This window comes from Aristolochia californica, unplaced genomic scaffold, assembly GCF_029961685.1.
Source record: "Aristolochia californica isolate CCGP_79_NKW_82.1479 unplaced genomic scaffold, dmAriCali1.0.hap1 SCAF_13, whole genome shotgun sequence".
NCBI lineage: Eukaryota > Viridiplantae > Streptophyta > Magnoliopsida > Piperales > Aristolochiaceae > Aristolochia > Aristolochia californica.
Genome location: NW_027181804.1, coordinates 6,744,680 through 6,754,613, shown reverse-complemented (window position 1 = coordinate 6,754,613; position 9,934 = coordinate 6,744,680).

The window sequence follows — 9,934 nt, the reverse complement described above, 5'->3', positions numbered from 1 at the left end:
GAAATGCCCGTGGTGCGCGACAGGACCGGAAGAAAATTGGACTTGCCTGTAACCCCACCTTGCAATTTGTTCTTGACTTGTCTCATGACAACGTGAAAAGAAATTTGAAGTTTGGTGACATAGGGGGATTAGTCAATAAACTGAAAATTTGATCTTCATCTTCATTTTATCCATCTATATAATCTTCATCTTCGAAATGGGTGTTAATGTGGACAAGTTCATCTTCGAAATCTTCGAAATAGGGTGTTAGTGTGGACAAGTTCATCTTTATCTTCATCTTCAAAATTTAAACCCATTGATTTTATTAATTATAAAAATAATTTAATTAAACCAAGTGTTTGAGTTAACAATATTTTAATTACCACTATTAAATCACTAATACAATAGAGTAAATAAAAAATAAATATGATTAATGAATAAAAAAGTATTATATTAATAACATAAGATAGATTTTTTACATGGTATTAATTAATAATATATTTTGACAAAATTAAAAGTAATTAATTAATCAAATGCATACTTTAATTATATTTTATTTACCAGAGACTTAAATATGAAGTTTAATATAGTAATAAAATTGAACAAAAATAATAAATAAATACATATACAACTTTATTAATAACCTAAAAAAAGATTATTCTAATAACGAGTTCGTGCCTTTAATATTAAAATCATTAAGTTACAAGTTTAGTACATAAAAACGACGCATGTTTAAAAGTAATAAGATACAACCATCATTTATTGTTCCACATGGAAGTTGATATGGCATTTCAAAATTGTGCGGCTCTAGTGGATTCTAATGCACTCTGCCTCCGAAAGCATGTTACTTGACTACCCACATCCTCAAGACCATCGCAATCGTCGTTGTCTATATACAGTTTACATAAAATTGGACATGACCTCTACATAAAATTAGGCATAACCTATATATATAATACATATAATATTGGGCATAACCTCTTCTTAAAACTGAGCATAATCTATGTATATAATACCTATATAAAATTCGGCATGACCTCTATTTAAAATTGGGCATAATCAATAAGACCCGAAAGGTGTAGCCTGTAAAGCAGTGTGGAAATACATATTATAGCAATATTTCACCCAAGGAAGCCATTCCACCCAACGTTTAGGACGGTCTCCCACAAAACATCTTAAATACATTTCAATCGTGCGGTTAACGACTTCAGTTTGGCCATTGGATTGAGGGTGATAAGCCAAGGAAAAATTGAGTTTGGTCCCACATAACCTGAAAAGGTCTCGCCATAAATGGTTGGTAAAGACGGCATCCCTATCACTCACAATGGACTTCGGAATGCCATGGAGGCGAACAATATTGGAGAAGAACACTTGCGCTACATTGGAAGCTATATAAGAGTGATCCAATGGGATAAAATGGCCATATTTGGAAAATCTGTCTACCACCACGAAATGGACAGACTTGCTCGAAGCCTTAGGGAGGCTCTCAATGAAATCCATAGAAAATGTCAAACCAAACCTGTGTGGGAAGATCGAGTGGTTGGAGAACACCTGCTAGACTTAAATGTTCGGTCTTGGTCCTTTGACAAACTTGACAAGTAGCCACATAATCTACAATTGCCAATTTCATACCCTTCCAATAAAAATCATCTCAAATCCGATGTAACGTTTTGTGAAGGCCCTCATGAGTGCCGTCATGATAAGTTGATAAGACTACTGCAACCAAAGGAGAAGAGGATGATAAGTAGATGAGTTGATCATATAAAATGATTTTGTCTTGAAGGGACCATTTGGAAGGCGTTTTCCCATCAGCAATCCGGTGATACAATTCCTGGAGTGCTGGGGTGTGCTAGATTTCCTCTTTGATTGAGTCAAGCAAGAGAGGTTTGGGATGACTGATGGCACAATTTTTTTGGGGTTCCTCTGAACGTCTTGAGAGAGCGTCAACCGTTTTGTTCAAGGTACCTGCCTTATGTTCCACCGTAAAGTCAAAACATATTTATTAGCTAATCCAATGCTGCTGCAGGGATGTGGAAATCCTTTGGTCCAACAAAAATTTCAGGTTGTAGTGATAAGTGCGAATGATAAAAAATCTGCCCCACAAGCAAGGCCTCCAATGTTGAACCGCCTTTGCTAATCCAATGAGCTCTCGTTCGTAGGCTGGTAATTTGTGATGGTGGTCTACTAGCTGACGACTGAAATAGGCAATAGGGTGTTGGGATTGTTGAAGCACCGCCCCAATACTTCCTCCCGAAGAGTCACATTCAACCACAAATACGACCTCAAAATTTGGTAGCTGCAGCATTGGAGCATATGCTAAAGCTTGCTTGAGTACAGTGAATGATTGGTTGGCAGTTTCATTCCATTGAAAGGCATTGCGTCTAAGAAGGCTTGTCAAAGGATAAACTAATTGAGCATAATTTTGAATGAACTTTCGATAGAAGCCAGCTAATCCCAAAAATCCCCTTAGTGCTGAAACCAGCTAATCCCAAAAATCCCCTTAGTGCTGAAATGTGGGTCTTTGATCGTCTTGGCATGTAATTCTCTGTTGTTAACACAAAACCTCCAAGTGTTGTCATGTTTCTTCACAATGACTGGAGAGGAGCAAGGAGATCTACTCAGTCGGATGAGGCCTTGTTCCAGCATAAGTTTGCATTGACGTTCAATTTCATCCTTTTGTAGGTGTGGATACCTATAAGGACGAACAACCACCACCTCTGACCTAGCCTTCAAACAAATCCGATGGTCACAATGTCTCAATAGGGGCAGACTAGAAGGTTCCTGAAACAGGTCTGTAAATTCATCCAACAATTTGTCTAAAGTGTTGTTCGAAGTGTCCTATTGGTGGAGTAAGTGTAGTTGTGTTGGAAAGTCAGCCTTATGGCCTTGTAATCTGACCTAGTGCCCTCCAAACTCAAAGCTCAAAGTGAAAGCCGCAAAATCCCACAAAATGGGGCCCAAGGTTTGCAGCCATTTGATTCCCAAAACCATGTCAAATCCCGATAATGGAATGTTAAAACTTCTGCAGTAAAAGGGGTGTCATCAATAGAAAATATTACTGCCTTGTTGACCCCGTAGCTAGGAACCTTCTCCCCAATGGCAACAGAGACTGAAGCAATTGGTCGAGGTTGAATCTGAAGGTGTAAATGTTGGGTTGCTGTGAAACTCAAAAAATTATGAGTACTCCCCGAATCCACAAGGCTTAATGGGGGTTGACCTTGGACTAACGCACACACTTGCATTGTCTTGGTTGACTTGAGTCCTGTTATTGCATTCAACGAAATAGCGGGTTCTTCAACCTCAACCTGCTCCACTTCTAGTCCCTCATCTTCCTCATTCTCGACTTCCAACCAAAATAATTTTTTACATTGATGGCTGAAAGTGTACTACTCATCACAATTGTAACATAATCCTTTAGCTCTCTGGTCTTCCATCTCGGTCCTGTTCAACTTCCAGATGAATGCCGGAGTGGGAGTATTGGCCTTAGTCGCTGTAGGATTATCGGTAGCAACACTACCTCTCCACGGTTGGGTTGTTGTGTTAAGCACCTAGCCAATACTACCCAAAAGACCGGCCTGTTAGGAGCGGAAGACATATGTACTTAACCCAGGACCATAACATCACACCCCACTTTCGCAAGCCGACAACCACTGCAGTGCAACGACACTAGCCCGACCCTGATAATACCTAGACACGACCTACCAGTATTTTAATCCAGCCTTTGCGCCTGTGCAACGACACTGGCCCGACCCAGGGCTTATCACAAGGACCTACCAATATTTAATCTGGCCTTTGCGCGTCCCAGGACTCGAACTCACGATATGGGAGCCCACTCTAATACCAAATGTTAAGCACCTATCCAATACTACCCAAAAAATCGGTCTGTTAGGAGCGGAAGTCATAGGTACTTAACCCAGAACCATAATATGTTGTGGCCAACCCAGAATTATTTTTCCCCCCTTGCCAATTTGACCTGTGTGCTTGAATATTTTGCTTAGCTTCCAATGCTCTGGCCAAATTCATGGCTCTTGCTAGGTCAAGAGGGGCGAGTAGTTCCACTTCTAATCGGAGTGCCTCAGTCAAACCTATTGTAAACAGACTAACATGCTGGTCAACCCTCACAACCTTACTTGCCCGAGCCAATTTTTCTTGGAATTATTTTTGGTATTGCTCCACACTTCCCGTTTGTCTTAACAACACTAAATCCCCCCCAGTGGGTTGCTCTAAGCAGGTGGTCCAAACCGAATGGCGCACAACTCCTTAAATTGTTCCCTATCTTGCCCCGGGTTCTCCAATTCTAGTTGATGGCCCCATAACTGCGCTTCATCGAGCATGTGGAAGGCGGCCAGACCCACCTTGTCTATTTCAGCAGTTCTTTGGTTGGAGAATTTTTTTTTCACATCTATAAAGCCATATTAGTGGGTCTTCAAACCCATTGAAAATAGAAAAGTCAAGTTTTGTGTACTTTGAAACCGCCCCTCCTCCTTGACTGAAACTCCCACCGTGTGTTGGATGCTTTGTTCGTCCAACAAACTATTTGCCATGTCTGTTTGAAGGGCCCCTTCCCCCATCCCTTGAGGGTGAATTTCTTCCAGATAATATACCATACATTCGATTAGTCACTGCTTCTAACTGTTGGTTTACCTCTTGAATGACTCGACTGTCTAACAGCGCTGCCAATCGCCCTTCACTTTCCTCTTGCCTTGCGTTGAACAACTTACTGAGCTTTGCTATCAATTCATCATTGTTGGATGCCTCCCCTGTGTTCACCCGCTCTGATACCAAGTTGTTATCTTCCCGGACCATTGACCTCGTGGCTCGGCGAAGAGAGAAGCCGTCTAGAGGGGCTTGGGCGAAACTAGGACAACTTGATTTCCTGGGATGCCCTATGTTGACAAGAAGAAGATGAAAGAAGGAGAAAAAGATCAGGTTCGTGGAAGGGAACCTACACCCTTGGGTTCGATTTCGGAGAACACCGATCCTAGGATTCCTTAGAGGAGAACGCCGATCCAATTTTGAGAGATGTAATACTTCTCTTCCTCTAATTTCTGGCAGCCCTTTTAGAGGCTTACAACAAGAGAATTTGAATGGACAAAATTACAAGTATGCCATCGCTGGATATAACACTCTTAACCATATAAATAAACAAAGTAAAAATATTCGTAACCAAAGTACTTGAGTGTGCATCCACCTACTGAGCTACTAACTCATCCGTGTCGCCTCTGAATGACTCGTCCTGCTATCGAATCCACAACACAATTATTATTACTCTATTAGTACATAGTACTTAACTATTTATTAGTTTTAAATTCTATTCATTATAGATATATTGTTAATATTAGTTACTATTATTATTATCAACTATTATTATAATTATTAATTATAAATATGTTTACCCTAAATTAATGACTAAAATACTAAACAAATAATTAGTAGCTATTTTTTAAATCTATATTACTAATATTACTGTTAAATGGTAATAATTGTCACACTTAATAATTGCTATTACACTATTACTACTTTAAAATTATTAAGTTTGTTGGAAGATAGGGCACAAGCTCACATAACCAAGGAAGTCCCACATATCCAAGTGTGTTGGAAGATGGGCCCAAGCCCATAAGACCAAAGAAGGCCCACACAATCCAAGTGATGTGGACGATGGGCTCAAGGCCCAAAGACCAAGAAGCCGCAGACCCATACAATTATGACATTATGAGTCTTACACAAGAAGAAGTCTTACAGAGCCACAATTATTATGGAAGTAGGTATCATAGAGGAGTTTCAGTTTAAAGGTGTTTCAGTCATGTTAATCTTGTATTTATATTTAGTTATTTTATTATTCTAGGATTTATCTTTAAGTGTTAGAGTTTGGGTGTAATTGGGACAAGGGTAGTTTAATTGTAATTGGACTCTACTACTTTCCTTTATTATAAATAGAGGTTCATGTACTCTGATTACAAATAAGTCAATGAAGTATTTCTCTTTTCCATAAATTTAACATGGTATCAGGGCAAGTTCTGTGAGTTGACTTGGTCAACCCACAAAGATAACTATATCCTTTTCTCTAAATCGTAAACCCTAAGTCTAAGTTCATAGTTAGTTTTTTAAGTCCCTAGACCCGTAGTTTGCTTTACGTTTTTTACCTCTATAATGAGATTTTCATATTACAAATTATATATTGACGAGAATATCTTTGAGTCTACTTTCCAAAGAAAAACTATTTTTTCCATTCGGTACAAAGAAAAATCGATATTTGAATGAGTGAAGTTCAAATTGCAAAAGAGGTTCAAACAACAGCACAAAGCTTCAACTTCCAAGGTATTTTTAGTTATCAAGAATGAGACTTTATATGGATATATATATATATATATCAAAAAAAATATATGAAAATATATTCTCTTAAATATTCAACCAATTTTCAATCTGATTTATCTACAAAGATAAATCGATATTTGAAGCCGCGAAGGTCATATTGAAAAAAAAGTTTGAGCAACAGCCGAGAGCTTTAAATTCTGAGGTATTTTATACTATCAAGAATGAGACTTTATATGGAAAATTATATATCAAAAGAAAGATCTATAAGTCTATATTCTTACCTATTCAACCAATTCTAGATCTGAGTTTTTTTATAAGGAGATACTGATCTTGGAAGTGTTAATGGTCATACTGAAAACAAAGGAGTAACAGTGCTTAGTTCGGTCAGATGACAGAGACAGAAATCTATCAGATTATTTATCTTATGATAATTATATTTTATGAAGTGAAGTTACACTTATATGAAAGGTATTTAAATCTAGTTTCATAAGGAGGAAATTTTATGTCAATCTGATCTATATTTAAATATATATTCACATTGGAAGAATAAAAGGTTATGCTGGTATTCTGTCGCATTGAATAATCCGAATTTAAGCCCATTGTTTTGCATCACCTTTTTGAGTTGCTATATCTGGAAAATATCTCACTTTTCTTTGGTTTGAGGGCTTATTATTACATCTCTTAATTTGGGCTTATTGTTACATTTATGATATTTGGTTCAAACTGGGATCACTGCCATTATCCCCCAGTTTGGGGGGAGAGGTAGAAGAAGTACAAGAAAGAGGTATTTTATTCCATATGTTGTGGATAAAGTTTATGTGACCAAAATATTCAAGAAAAGGGGCAGCACAAATGAACCTTGTGCATCCAAGGCGAAATTTTTATATCGGATTATTTCATGGGTTCTAGTGCAAAGTTTATTATATGTGTTGGAAGATGGTCAGTGTTATATTTAGCTGCAACTATTATGTCTCTTTGGATAAGACATTGTTATTAAATAAGAGGTGCCCTCAGTACCTTTTCTCATACCATAATTTTGACTCTAAAAAATATCGCGGTTGGGACTCCATGAGAGTAGGTGCCTGAATTGGGACACCATGATAAATTTAACTCTCAAAAATATCACGGTTGGGACACCATGAGAGTCGGTATCCGGATTGGGACACCATGATAAATAAGCCCACTACCTCCCCTGTAATGGCTTTTATTACTCCTACCACTTGAGAATCATTGTCATGTGGAGGCACACGGTGGTGGACACTTTAGAGCAATGTCGATAGACACACTACCTATAGAAGATGGAGTGTACCCTATATCCAGCATGAGATAAGACTAGAGTATGGAGCAAAGTCTTTGCAGATAAGAATGATTTTTATTCTCACTTATCTTATGGCAGCAGGGCCTCATGGAAGGATGCAACAGCGAGAGGGGGAGTGTTGGAAGATGTGCAATTTTATATAAAAAAAATTTATACATCATTTGTAGCAAGTTGGGAGTTCATGCTGTTCTCTCACTCCCAGCTTGAGGGGGAGTGTTGGAAGATAGGGCCCAAGCCCACACGACCAAGGAAGACCCACATATCCAAGTATGTTGGTAGATGGGCTAAAGGCCCATAGACCAAGGAATGTCTACACATCCAAGTGATGTGGAAGATGGGCTAAAGGCCCATAGACCAAGGAGAAGTCGCAGGTCCATACAATTATGACATTATGAGTATTGCACAATACAAAGTCTTACATAAGAAGAAGTCTTACAGAGCTGCAATTATTGTGGAAGCAGGACTCATAGAGGAGCTTTCAGTTTAAAGGTGTTTTAGTCATGTAAATCTTCTATTTATATTTGGTTATTTTATTATTCTAGGATTTATATTTAAGTGTTAGAGTTTGAGTATAATTGGGACAAGGGTAGTTTAATTGTAGTTGGACTCTACTACTTTCCTCTATTATAAATAGAGGTTCGTGTACTCTGATTACAAATAAGTCAATAAAGAATTTCTCTTTTCCATAAATTCAACAAAGTTCATACTTCTATTAAGTATCAATTAATAACTACAAGTTTATATTCTAATTATTACTTACCTCTATTAGTATTAAATATTATTATCCTTAACTATTGGTTCACATTATTGATTAATTCTTAATTTATAATAGATTAAATTAATATATAGTTTTTTTTTTAACTAATCACTTAATTTTTAAAATTTAATAACTGAATAATGATCATATTTCATTGCTTGAACTTAGGGATCTAAGCTAGGGCAAGTGGTCCCCTCCATAAGTCTATTAGCATTTAGCAAATAGCATTAAATAATTAAAACATGCATTAAAGTCTAACTTAGGAAAATCTCATAATTATATATTTTGCTCCTAGGATGATATTCTATTGGAATTAAAACCTCTCAACTCTATAGAATATACGAACTCTTCAAACTGGCTAGATGCCACAAAACAGTATTTATGTGATTATTTCCACTCCAAAAACATTATGTATCTCATATAAAAGTTAGGTCAGATTCCTAAGATCAAAGAAAGTAAGAGAAGAAGGCCATTCAATTATTTTGCCAAAAAAAAAAAACCAACAAAATTAAATTAGTTGGTAGAAAAACCTCTCCAACGAATTCCAAATAGTTATACAGCTACACTTAGGATGCCCTCTCTCACATATACAAACTAGGTTCTACAGCTACACCCACAAAGGGATTTTCCAGTAGTCGAAGAACATTTATTATTACTTATTACCTTTATAATTATATCATGATCTCCTTTGTATTTATTATTATTTATTTGCTTCTCAACTTCCTATATTATTTTTATTTATAATTTAATTTATTACATATATTTTTTATTTTTTATTTTGTTATTGTACCTTTTCTCATCATTAAATTTCACTTATATGTTTTCAATATTTTAGTTTTATAGGGTCTAATGGATTAACCTTAAACTCGTTGATTAAGAAAAATAAGACCACCGAGTTCACCAAGAACGGTTTTTCTATAATTTCTTAAGGAAAGGCTTCCACATCGTCCCTGTTTTGGACTATTTATCAAAGGAGGCTCACCTAAAAATAAGAGAACCATCCACCAACGATTGTTCAGTCATATCCCTTTCATTAACAAACAAAAAGAATAATTTTGTGGGTAGTTAAATTGTATATAATTTGAGAAGAGGACAACGGAAATATCCCAGAGATTTTACCTACTTCAAATTTATCATTCATTCTTAAAGGGGTTTGTATTGGGGAATTTTTTTTATCTTAAGTCCTTATTGGGTCTGTTTAAGTTTTTTAGGGTCCATCAATGTCCTTGGTTGAAAATTTATATCCCAAGAAAAGATGAAAAAATGCTTTTCCTAAGATATACACTTTTAAGAAATCTTATTAGTGCCTTACTATAAAATTACAAGAATTTTTTTTCAAAATTTATTAGAAAAATTAAATACACTTGTTTGTGAATTTTCAAGTGAAATAATTCAAAATAAATAATCAATCTCATACTTATCCAACAACTTTTTAGTAAAATAAAATGTCAAAATACAAAATTACCATGAAAAATTGCCTCATGTTGAAAGTATTACAATATCGATTGTCAAATACTTATTTAAAAAACAAATTCATATGGTTTTTTGGGCATCTTAGCTGAAAA